This window comes from Papilio machaon, chromosome 20 (assembly GCF_912999745.1).
Source record: "Papilio machaon chromosome 20, ilPapMach1.1, whole genome shotgun sequence".
NCBI lineage: Eukaryota > Metazoa > Arthropoda > Insecta > Lepidoptera > Papilionidae > Papilio > Papilio machaon.
In genome coordinates this window covers 4,498,109-4,511,679 of record NC_060005.1, presented here as the reverse complement: position 1 = coordinate 4,511,679, position 13,571 = coordinate 4,498,109, and positions in this window count along the sequence as shown.

Here is a 13,571-nt window from a genome sequence, read left to right as displayed (position 1 = left end):
GGTTTTATTTTGTTACGTTCAAAAAGTTTAAAGATCAGACGAACGATTGGATACGAAAACCTTCTCGGAATCGAACCAACTCTGAATTAACTTTTGTAATCGCGGCCGGACAATGTTTTATTGTAATTCTCAAAGCTGCATTCGGACTAAGGCCATGCACTTACGATACGATATATACATTTCCAAAACTCACGAGACGGGAGCTTTGTCCGGACTGCAGCTGCGGTTTACGCCCGCAACGGCAGAACAAGGTTTGCGGGTGACAGTAGCACTCGGATGCTTTACGGGCGCAAATAGCACAGTGAAAATGGAATCAATTTTTACATACAATGGACTTAAGTAATTAAAAAAGTTCCGTCTCTTAAAATACTTAACTAGTATTCATTGTATGCGTCGAAATGTTCATTTAACGGAATTTTACGGAAGCCTCGGTCACTCGCGTATCGGACTGCGGGTAAAAACGGACCGTGAGTGTTTGTCCTAAGACCTTATACGATAAATTGATTACAGTTATAGTGTTGTCGATGAGTAATAAACACGTATAGGAATAATTAGACATGCGTGGTACAGTTGGCGCCATATCTCATCTACATTCAAATCATATGTTAACGTTCGTGTGGACAGCCGAGTACGTTAATATCTTGACGACCTCTAATATCTAGAGAAATATTACATTGAATTCCTATTACTTCGCTATAAAATATTGTACACTTGCTGTAGCCCGCGGCTCCGTCCGCGTGGGATTAAAAAAAACTTAATTAGTAGTCTATGTTTTCTTCCAGGCTATGTTCTATAACTATGCCAAATTTCAGCGACATCCATGCAGCTGTTTTAGAGATACCTTCCAACAAACATTCATCCATTCATCCATTTATTTAAACTTTCGCATTTATAATATTAGTATAAGTTAAAATTTTCAATATTTTACATAGCTTATGGTTGGATGTAGAGACTGACAAAAAATATAAAAGCTAGGTTATTCTCTGTGAAGAGATTAGTAAGTAGAAGATAATAGAAGAGTTTACTTTGGTAACATAAATTTAAACTTTTTCTAGAACATTCCATCATACTAGTGACAACGTTCAACAAATAAGGGATAACGTGATAAGCATAAGTATTTTTTCAAGAGTCTAACTTATGGAATGTTATTTATCGTATAATAACAAAAGCATGTAGCGAGAGCATTAATAGAGACAAACCCATCTGTTATTCCTGTTCCGGGTTTATGTAACAAGTAGGCGATAAGTTAGAGCGTGACCTATCGCTTTAAGTGAAATACGTGCAGGTATTACAACAAAATAAGCTCTGAATGTTAATACCTGAGCCATTAGCTTTCTTCTTAAAACTATGTAAAGAAATGTCTATGTGAGACGTAATGTTTTACACATATGTTTTTTTAAGAAAAATGGAAAAAAATACTGTCGCCTAAAACGTTGATAATAAACGCAATTGCGTTGCCTACCATTATGCGCCCTCTCCTCCATCAAATCCACTTCCCCTTTTCATCCTTTCCGTATAACAAATGGGTGGGATCGAAAAGAGAAGTAAAATTAGGTTTCCGGAACTACTCTACCATAGATTGTTTTTCTGTTTTACTTAACAACTCCTTTGCAGTACTCGCGTATTGTTGTCCCTTATATACTCTTTGACAAAATAGTAGAAGAACGATTACGAGCGTCACTTCAATCGAATCCCACAGTTATATAACTTCCGAAACAAAATAAATGTTTTATTTAAAATATTTGAAGATAAAAGCGACTTTGCATTTGGTCGCGATTAATCAGTATGACATAATTGCGATCTGTTGATTTATTATATTGGGGAAATGCTAACAGAATTGATGAGTGGATCACGATAATGATAGTAAAGCAACAAATGTAATAAATTCAATTTATTGTCACGCTTTTAAAAAATATATCTTCAATAGTATAATCCTAATAGCTATCTACTGATAATGTCAATAAAACCTCACTCTAATAGAGTTAAGAAGAATGTAGGTTATTTAATAACTAGCCGTAGCACGGGACTTCGTCCGCGTGGAATTAAAAAAATCTAGTAATAAATATAGCCTATGTCACCGAAGGATATTGTAGCTAACTTAAGATAGAGTGAAAAAAAAACAAATCGATTCAGTAGTTTCGGAGTCTATTCAATGCAAACAAACAAACAATAAAAATATTTCCTCTTTTAAATATTAGTATAGATGACTTTTAAGCGCAAATTTTACAGACGTAAACGTGTGTCGCGATGGAAACCAACGGCTATATTTTATGTAAAAGGCGAGGATATGATATACCTACAAGCTTTTTGGTAGATAACCTTTTTGCTTTATTCCGTATCGTGAAATAATTAACTAACTTTAAAAAGAAGGAGGGTATCAATTCGTCAGTATGTTATTTTTTATTGCGTATCGTCAACAATCAAGGAATCTATTTGAGGTCTTAATCCGTGCGTATAATCTAGCCGTTCACTTAGCATCAAACAGTTATTACGTATTATTTTATGTACAAAAATAATCTGTTCATGTTTAAATTGTAGCTCGGATATTATAATAATTTATCCGCAACGTCAAAACAAACCAGTCGCCTTTCGCTACTAACATAAGAAATCTTGACGATTGTAAACAGTTGCGTGCATCGTATTTAGAGCTTAGGATATTCTTAGTAGCGAATGTTGGCCTGTTGCGATGATATGACTGCACACACTGTCTAGACGGTACGATACCATGATAAATTATATAATGTTAAAAATATGGTTGCCAATATACAAAGCGTGGCAACTATTTTTTACACCACAAGGTGGCAATCGAGTAAGCTGTCACTTCTTTTTCATCCTTTGTCGCCCCTAGTTTGGTCTATCAATTTCTTGCACGTCCTCTCTAATTTGCTATTTCAACTTTCTTCGAGTCTCGAATTAGTTACTGTGTATCGCTAAAAAAGTGACCGCTGCGCATAGACATTTTACTCATATCATAAATGCGAATGTTTAGATGGATGGATGGATGTTTGTTTGAAGGTATCTCCAGAATGGCCCAGCGGATCTCGATTAAATTTGGCATATATATAGATCATTGGAACTTACTTATTATTATTATTTTATAATTCAGAGACAGAATCGCGGGCGACAGTTAGTCTGCAATAATTTAAAAGTGTGCGTTGACTAAATTTCAATTAAATCTACCGCTCCTTTGTGAAATACTCAAATACTGATTTATCCAATACACTTCCTGAGATTATCGCTTTTAAACGTATAACTTCAATACATTTTTTTTCAATCAATGATGAATAATAAATTTCGTGTGACTAGAACATAGAGGCGCCATCTTGTGACTATTACTAATAATTTATTCCACATTACATTTCATGTTTAGATTGCTTACTCGGTAACAATGTAAGGATGTAACCAAAACCATTTCAGAATTTTTAATTGAACTTCACTATATAGGCAAGTTGTAATTGTCTCTTAAAGGCTATGCAAAATATTTCAGTGTATTAACTTGTTATGAGAAGCAATTAAGAAAAAAGTCTCAATTTAATGTTGATTGACCAAAGATTTGTTACCTCGCCCTACCTTCTTTTGTTTCTATCTTCAGTTACATATAAATGTTCGCCCTAATAAAAATAATTGGTTATTATCCTAGCGTAAGCAACAAAGAATAAAATTATACGGAAAATATAAACACCAGAAGAATTCGATTAAGCCTGCCACATGAAAATACAAACAAATTTATTCTTGTATTGTTGTAAACAACTTAATTTTTTTTATAAAGATAAAAAAGTCAGATGCAAAAGCTCAAGCAATTTTTTACTTGTGTTCATTGAATGCGAAGCTTTGTTCGACCTTCGAGTTTCGTGCATTGCTTAAATAATCGATAAAATTGTTCTTTCATTTTCTTATAATCATATCCCAGTATTAAACAATGGCATGTCTTCAGATTCATTGTACAAATAAAAACAAAATACTAATATAACGTTTATACTTTTTGACCTTTTCGTTCAACCACGCAGTTTCTATTAATAGATCAAAGAGGTCGAAAGCGTTTTTTTTTAATTTGTCTTGACCCTACTCTAATAGGTGTTCTTCACCGTATAAGTATTGTACAAGTTTTCCTTTTATGTTATTGGCCTCGACGGTCCTTAGAAGAATAAAATGTAATTACACAATTGTGTTTAGTGTAATTATTTAATTCATTATTAAAGTATGACGTGGGAATCGCCCAAATTTATACTTATGACGTAACTGATATTCTTTTCGGATGTAGTTTCATCTCCTCTCCGAATATAGTCGGCAATTGAACCATGAAAATCGAGATCCTTTTTACATGGTGACGTCAGCGTGTACGTCTTCGGTGGACAATTTTAGAATTTGTATTAACTTATTTATTTCACTGTCACTGATAAAGATTACAGAATCTGTTGATACCATAAAATGTGGATGGTACTTACTTATTTTTTTAACGAAGCAAATCGAATACAGACAGCTGTTTTTAATTACGCAATCAGTTCGTTAGTTATTTCATTTGGATCGAATCTTGTTAACGAAAATTTTTACATGCTTTTCGCATGTCCGTTAATCGATAAAACTGCTTGAATTTATTTTTTTCGAATTCTTTTACGATTGATTTTGAATGTCGACATGCCACTATTCCAGACATAATTTCCAACTATCAAATAGCCCTCAAATTTAATAGCCATGTATTTGCCTTGTCAAAATAACTCATATGCATAGTTTAAAGTCTTCTTAGCTTCTTACCCCATTTTGCTTGATAAAGATTCGACTTATACCGAATAAAGGAAACGTTAAATAAACGAATTTTTTGACCGTTTTTGTGAACATTTCGAGATTATAATTATACAATAAAATATATTGCATCGTTTCATAACTACTTGAATTCAAATAAAATATAATGTCGAAAGTTACTATTTAATCTTCGGAAGTGCTATTTTTTCTTTGTAAACTTTTAAAATGCAAAAAGCAATTTCTTTGCTTAATTTAAAAGACAAAACGGAAGTTGTACTTTTTTCTAAAAACGATGTAGCCCATGAAATTAGTAATTCTTGTTGTAATTAATTCGAAACTAGTCCGTCCCTGTGCGTGGAATATTGATGAGGCGAATACGGGAACATTGTTCTGTCTCCCTTTCACATGCATTAATCACACATTGCACTTAATTATGTGTGTCGCATTCTAATTACATACAGAGAATTGCAATTTCTCAAATAAACATATATTGCAATTAAAATATATTGTACATATTATTTTGTATGTGTGTTGGGGTGTAAGTTACACATCATAAGGAAACTTGAAATGTTGGAAATAGACGTTTTTACCCAACTGATAAGAGGGTAATTTTTTACGCAATTATATACGTCAATTGCATTGAGGCAAGTGAGATGTTATTTGGTTCGTATTTTTCGTCAGAATGTCATAGATTTATATGTATTTTCCTAGTCTCGAATCTTTTTCGAGATCGTTCCAACTGTTCGTGTTATGTATATTTCGGTGAGAACACGCCTATAGTTTAATAATAATAAAGAATTTGCTACAATAACTGGTCTGCAACGAATAGAATAGATCTACTTATTTTCTATTGATAGCATTGTAAAAATATAACAAAAATTAGGACACAAAAGTTTCAATATGTCGCAAAAACTAACCTTTTTATAGCGGAAGAAGTTTCGTTTTCGTTTTACGACTACGTTTACACGTGTAAGTTGTACAAACTGTACTTTTTTTATTTTTAGTTTTAATACAACTTAAAAGAGATAGAATAACATTTTAAATTGCAAAGCTTTGTTCGATGATGTGTCTTGTTTATTGGAAAGCAATGGTCGATCGCTTCTTCGGCCTACGCCCAATGACATGCTCATTACACGCTTGATTACCTCCAAATAACCTCTTTACAGAAGTTCTCCGACCTCACATCGAATGTGGATCGATCTGTTATCAATAAGGTTCATTGTAGTTGCTATTCCAACCGTATTGCTAGGGTAAGGTTGTGGCCGTCAAAATGTCGCCAATTTCGTGTCCCTTTATATATCATTTATTATGAGTAGGGCGACACATAATATGTGATTTGAATATGAAATTTTACAGTAAGTATTTAAAACTATATGTCGTGATCTGAATTGATGTAGTTTCTATATTAAATATTTTTTTAGGATTTTAGTTTTAGGTTCTAGCGTAATTTATATTTGAAATTTCCAGATAATACTAGAATTCCTGAAGAATATAATTTTATACCATTTGAAATACAATAAGTATTTAGCTATTTTGGTACATTCGTCGATAATCGAAGCTCTCGCTTTTTAATAAATCTACGTTCGATGATTTCATCAAATTCTGAAAAAATCCGCGTTAACAATTTATGTCTTATTTATATATCTACAGTGTGATCTCGATCACGTTTATAACCACTAAAGTTGTAAACATTAACTCGACCGCCCAAGTTCTCTCTTTGTATAGGCGTGGTTCTGTATGAATTGAACAGAATTACTAACTTAATTCACCAACAACTCCATTTCGCAACATCTCCATATGGAACGCTTGTAGACATTATGTAACAGTTTCCTGAATGGCATGCTTGCGTCTCAGAGCACTGGATCGCAACAGAATTACCATCAATACAATGGACCCCATTGCTTCAATGTTTTGAATAATGTAAACGTGCACGTATTAATGCACATTTGTCACCGGCAAATTGAAGAACATCGTCCGTTTGTAATTTGTCCCATAAAATTATAAAACTTGGCAAAAATCCAACCAATTCATTTAAGTGTTAAGACAATTCATTGGACTCATTTTGTATACAGCAAAAAGAATCGCAGACTGGTTATTACTGATTATAGTATCACTACCAATTTAATGTCACTTTTACAAATTGCCAAAACATAACACGTTAATTTGTGAGTGTCAGGGCAAATTATAAACAGGCGGCGTACACGAGTTGTCGGTGACACATCCGTTAATGACAAAACAAGTCTGCGAAAGACCCTTGCTCCGATACGCTCGTATCATCGTAATGGAGGCACGCCCGAGAACACTGCGCCTTCGAATTTAACTTTATAATTAACATTTGTTATATACCATTGGGTCGACTCGAAAGGAACGGGGAAGTATCAGGACTTTACAGAATAGAGGCAATTGTATCGCCACTCGAAGTAAATAGTGATACGAGTAAAATTCTTACAGTTTATGAAAGGTCCATCAAATTGATTTCCGGTTAAATTCTAGTTTACGTTATATGAAGGATTACTGTAAAAATTTAATGTAGCAGTAATTAAGCTCTCAGAAACAAGTCATTAATCACGTTTGTTGGGCTTTTCCAGACGTAGTCACATTACCCTGTTCGAAGAGACCCGATGAAACGCAAGTTGGTTTCCCATGTTTTTATAAAAATTATGCATTAGTAACTATTTAATTGACTTGTCATATATTTAATTGTCAGTTTCCAAGTCTTCTATTACTGAATTTTGTTATGATTCATACAAAAATGACGACACAAAGGAAGTTAACTCATTTAACTCAGGTACAAGACCATTGTTTATTTATATCGGAATGTCTCGTTGATATTCAAAAGAAGTCCTGTACTAAAATAATTCCGCGGAAATGCTTCCGACTCTAAATAAAATATGCCTCAACGATAGACTGTCATAGTAGCCATTGTTAGTAATGGTTGTATTATAAAAATACTTATCCTAGGAAAAGCTTCTTATGAAGTTATTTAGAAGCTTAAGCTTTAAGCTTTCTCTGCTAAAATTTTTATTGAGCCGCATTTTAATTAAATACGCTATCTTTTGGTGTCTACTATAACTAAACTCAACACGACTAAACAGTGATAGATTTGTGTTAGTTTGGAATCTAAACGTTAGATAGTAAAGCAATTTATAGCAAACTAGCTGTCGCCCGCGACTCCGTTCTAGCGGAATTAAAAAAAACATAATAAGTAGCCTATGTGTTCATCCAGACTATGTTCTACATCTATGCCAAATTTTATCAAGATCAGTTGAGCCGTTCCGGAAATACCTTCAAACAAACATCCATCTTTCCATTTAAACATTCGCATTTATAATATTAGTAAGATTTATCACTTGTATCGATGATTGGTAAGCTTCAATGTAAGTATTACTTATGCGTTTTCACTTGTCTTTTATATCCGTTAAATTAGACTGAAATTGTACCTGTCTATCACGGCCACTCCCCTAACTTTTGTTTTCGTCAAACCCTCTGAGGCAAAGGTCAAGTGAAACAAATTGCTTCTCGCAAAAGAACCTTGTACTACCATGTTATTTATGTTCATTATAATTTGTTCCTGTACTTAATATGTTATTATGACGCATCTAACTTTCAAAATTGCAATGATGAATTGAAAAAAACTATATACCCCGCCCAATTTTCCTCTTACAACAATCCGGAAAGAAATACCTACATTTTTTTTTTTATAGGAGAAGGGGGCAAACGAGCAACAGACCGAGAATTAGCTAAAACATTAGCTAAAACAGGTGGTTTTAGTCGATTAAAGCCGTAAAGTTTGAAGTGTTTCCAGACCTTGTGGCGTATTAAAAAAAAATTAAAGTACTATACTAAATAAAATGTATTAAATTAATTATATATCTAAATTAAGTTTTTGATTAACTCTCGGAATTAAATACAGTGAGCTTTGTGTCTAGTTTTAGTTTGTGTTAGCGTTTTTTCCTGAAAGCATTCTTAGAAAATGACCCACGAAAAATGTTTTTCAACAAATGTAATGAATCAACGTCGATTTTTAGCTCGTAGCTTTAACATACAGATCAAAGAACAACGATGCAACACTTGATAAATGATATCAAATTTTGTTGATCAAACTAAATTAAACTAAATATCCTATAGATCTATAGATAGAGCGTCAGTGGCTCAGGGGTTGAGCACTTTACTTGCAATCTGCAGATCCTGGATTCGAATCCCACCATGTACCAATGTGTACCAATTTTTCGATTTGCGATATACAAATGTGCATTTATCCGATGTTCATACGGTGAAGGAATAAATACGGTGATGAAAAAGAAGAGAAGAAATTCAATGGTATGTGTGAAGTCAACCAACCCGCACTGGGTCAACCTGGTTGACTATGGCCTGGTTACCCGTAAATTAGGTAGGGTAGGGTAGGCTCCGAGACCTTCGGTGGTGATATATAGTGATCTATCGTTGTATGTCTTGCCGTCGGCTTTCACTGATAAAACATCTGTGCAGAAACATTTAAATAAACAGAGGGGTTATAGTAGCTAATAGTTTTTGTACATATGAAAGTCTAGGTTTATACCATACCAGAAAAACTAACGTACAATTTTCTTTATTCTAATAAATATACAGGGTCATTGTACGTGTTTTGTGTTTGATAAAAAACGAGAGTAAAATGTTTCTGTTTATTTTTAGTTTGTCGTATTGTGATACATTTGCAAGTTTCCACTGTTGCGGATACGACTATTGCGTGCGTGCTCTGTGCGTAAACATAAACTTTTAATAAACTCCACATAAATACAGTGTATTACGAAATCCATTTGTAACTGTTTTTGTGTATAAATATTTAAATAGAGCAAGGTTAAGGTATAACCTAATTTAATATTATTTAGTTTCTATTTGACATTTGTGTACACATCTTTGGAATTTGTCTTAGACTATTCAGATATAATTTATAATGTTTCTTTACGATTATTTCTAATTACTATTCATTTATGTATATAATATGCAATTCGTTATACAACACTTTACATGTATGTTACAAATTATATAATTAATAATCATAAATGGAAGAGATTTTTTTAAACCCGCGGAAACTTCAGAGTAAAACGATCAGTGTGTGAACTTAGGCCTTTTTCAAAGTTTCAAAAATATATGTTTATTAAATAATGTAAACAAAAGGGCACTTATGACTAATTCTACGGACGTTATACGAGTACTTAAGGTTTGCAAAACAAGTAACCTTCAACGAATTTATGTAAATATCAAAAACAAATGAAGTGACTCATTTCCTCATTTCAAAAGTTCTAGAAACAAGTTCTAAATAAAAGAAATATCAATATAAAGAAAGAAGCAATTGCTAAAATTAATTAAAAATAGTATCAGACGAAAGGCTTGTGTTAATTTTCAATTGAGTAATTGGCCGAAGTGTTAGGTTCATGATATCATTGCTAACACTCTAATTTTCATAATTATCAAGATTAACATAGTTTACACTTGCCAGTACTGAACAGTGCAAGCACCTCGAACAATATTATTTGTTTATATGACCGTTACTGATGGTTATTATTTCAATAACCTCGAATTTAGTATAACAACAATATAACTCACGCCCGTTTTCCAGAGGGGTAGGCAGAGACTACGGACCTCCATTTGGCGCGGTCCTGACTCACCTCTCTTTTTCATTAATCTCGGAAGGTTAATTGCATATCGTATGATCTAGAACTTAACTAAAGCACTTAAATCTTCGATGAGAGACACCTTTAATCAATCCTCTTGCTTGACGGACGGACAAAACAAGAACTTCACCGATGTTTTTATTATGTACCTGCCAAGATTGTATAAAGCCGTAGGGTGAACATTAGTATGACGTCAAATGTCTATCATAGTTGTGTCCACAAAGATGGAACCGAGCTTGGATTGCTAACTCTAAGAACAGTAATTAAAATATATATGAAATTATCGAAACTGTTACAACACGTGCTTGACCCGTTATTATACAAATGACGTATAGGCTAGCCAGCTACAATCACAGACAAACGTAACATTGTCTAAAGTGGGACGTCTAGTTTCGTCTGAGAAAGCGTTATAAACAAATTCAATTGGCCCCAACTGGTGAATTTTTATACGGTAGCAATGAGATCATGAGGTGAATGGACTGCGGACGAGGCGCTCTGAGAAAATAGGTCGCTGGGACTCGACTGACATTGATTTGATTGATACAAATATGTTAGATGGTAGACAAGATGCGATAAGTCACCATGGGAATTGTTATAACTGCTCCTACAGATTAATTGAAGTGCCTGATATCATAGGATTGGAGGTTAGAATCACACTTTTAATTAAAACATCACTTCTAGCCTGTCAGCCAATCTAAGATGCGAATAGTCAAATTGCTCAGTTCAAGGAAATAAAAATCTAATTGTTGGAAATAGTCACAGTACATTATGAGGACTGGCAATAGTATTAAAAGCTTTAGCCTTAAGTCTATCTCAAGAATGGCGATCCTTTTCGTACCATTTCTCTAAAATGAGGTCGCAGACTTGCCATCAAATAATTTTGCCATGAAATATTCCGTACCGTTGAGATCACTTGCTTTTATCTATCTATATATATAAAGGAAAGTCGTGTTAGTTACACTATTTATAACTCAAGATCGGTCGAACTGGTTTAGCTGAAAATTGATGGGGAGGTAGTTTAGAACTCGGAGACGGACATAGGAACTTTTTTTATCTTGTGTGCTTTTTTTTTATTCCGCGCGGACGGAGTCGCGGGTAAAAGCTAGTTTCTAATAAAAAAAACGTATTTCACACTATTTTTGTAGTGCATAATGAATTTTATGATAGGTGACGTACCCAAAATATTGTGTCGCGTGCCATTAACAGCACGCATGCCAACAGTCCCTTGCCTAGCTATAATTAGAGTTGCCACCTTTTCGGGTTCAAGCTGATTTCAATATCGATTAGAGCTCGTAGCATGTCCTTTTAAAACTCAATTTTTTTCGTTGTTTTCATCGTTGAATTAAAAGCTCTAATTGTGCAATGAAGATTTGTACCTAATTGTCAAATTGAATTACGGTTTTCAAATGTCGGGCTATATGCCTCTAATCTAGCTCTGCTTCAGAATGTAATATAAGTCGTCGTAATGTCTCTTCTTATTAATCTATACTAGTTCTATCGCTCTTAACGGAAGCTTAATAGGCCAGTTAACTGCTGGAAACATATATAATGTGACCAAGAAACAGATTCGACTTTTAATTTATTAAGGTCTACGCTTCAACGCTCTAACATCGTAAAATCGATCATTAAATACTCTTGATATGGAATGATTTATAGCAGATAAAATAAAATTTACACAGAATTCCAAACAGAAAAAATACAATTAGGATTTCCTTAAATAATTATTTAAAATATATAAAAAAACTAGTAAGAGATTAAGAGTAAGCTACGGTATTATTTCTTGGTCGACTTTACATTATCGCATTTTTTGACCTTTGCCATTTGAATCAAATCTCGGAAAAATCTTAATTAGTACCCAAAAATGTCAGTACAACAATAGGCATAACTAAAAAAATGTTTTACCTGTCACAATACGTTTCAGTAAATGCGTTAGTTTTTTAAACATTTAAATGTTATTTTTAATTCTCTAAATCTGTAAATAAGACAGTGATTGTAGCGAAGTCCGTCTAGAAATCATCGGTGAGGAGCATGTCAAGGCGTGTAATCAATTCAGACTGCATTATCTGTATGAGCCAGTGAGCAGACGACGTAGACGGCGCCTACCAATTTAACAATGATGCCGTGTGACTTCTGTTGTGTAGACAGTGCCACATGAGCGACGACGACTTTAATAATTGTTAATGGAAATTGATATGATGGGATCTTCCTTACTAAGTTATTAATTGTGTATAGCCGAATAGAGTCAATATAGAGTATAGTAGGATGATGACCGACTCTCCATAGGGAAATGAATGAATGAATAAATGAATGATGGACCTGTCTTAAATTAGATTAATACGATACCCTGCTTTTCCATACCGTGTTTCTTTTTTATATTCTTCACTATTAACTATTGTGTCATTTAACATAAAATAAATGCTATAAACATTTACTAAGAATTCTTAGAGATTGCGTACTCTTTTACACAATTATCTTTTATTACCGAGGTCTAATATTTGATTATGAGAAAACTCATGTTGTGCAATAGAAATATTTTACGAGCTTAATAGAATTTTAGAATCAGTTTGCGAAGTGTGGCTGTCGATGTTGGCATATGTAAGTGGCGCCCGCCGAGTCCCGCTCGCTAAATCATACATTTTGGCATTGCGCCGAACATAGAGTAAATCATTGCAGACGCGCCAAAATATATTTCATCTTTTTTTGTTTTTAAATTTTGTAATTGTCGTAAGTTCTATGTTTTTTAATATCTTTTAAATTCAAATTATTCCTTCATTAGTAAAGGTAGAGCTAGATAGTACTTCCCTTTTTTACTAAATCTGTTAAAAGTCACAAAATTTAGTGAATCGAACAAATCAAATAATTTCAAACAGAGTAATCTGTTGTGTCCTTAGTATTTCGCATTTATACTACATTTTTCTTAGTCCGAAACATTTCAGCGTCACTATGTATGGAGTTTCAAGGCGCTAAGAGCCGCTATATATGTAGTAGTCCGCGTACCGCAAATTTTAGACCTTACGCCGCCAATCAATACTGACTGTTTGTGTCAGTCCGTGTATGCCTTTAGACTTCGCCAATCTGACGCCATCAGCTGAGAGTTCATATCTAATAGTAAATAGTTAACTTGTTGCTTGCCTTCATTAGACTTACAATGTGGAAGTTGAAATAACATCGTACTAG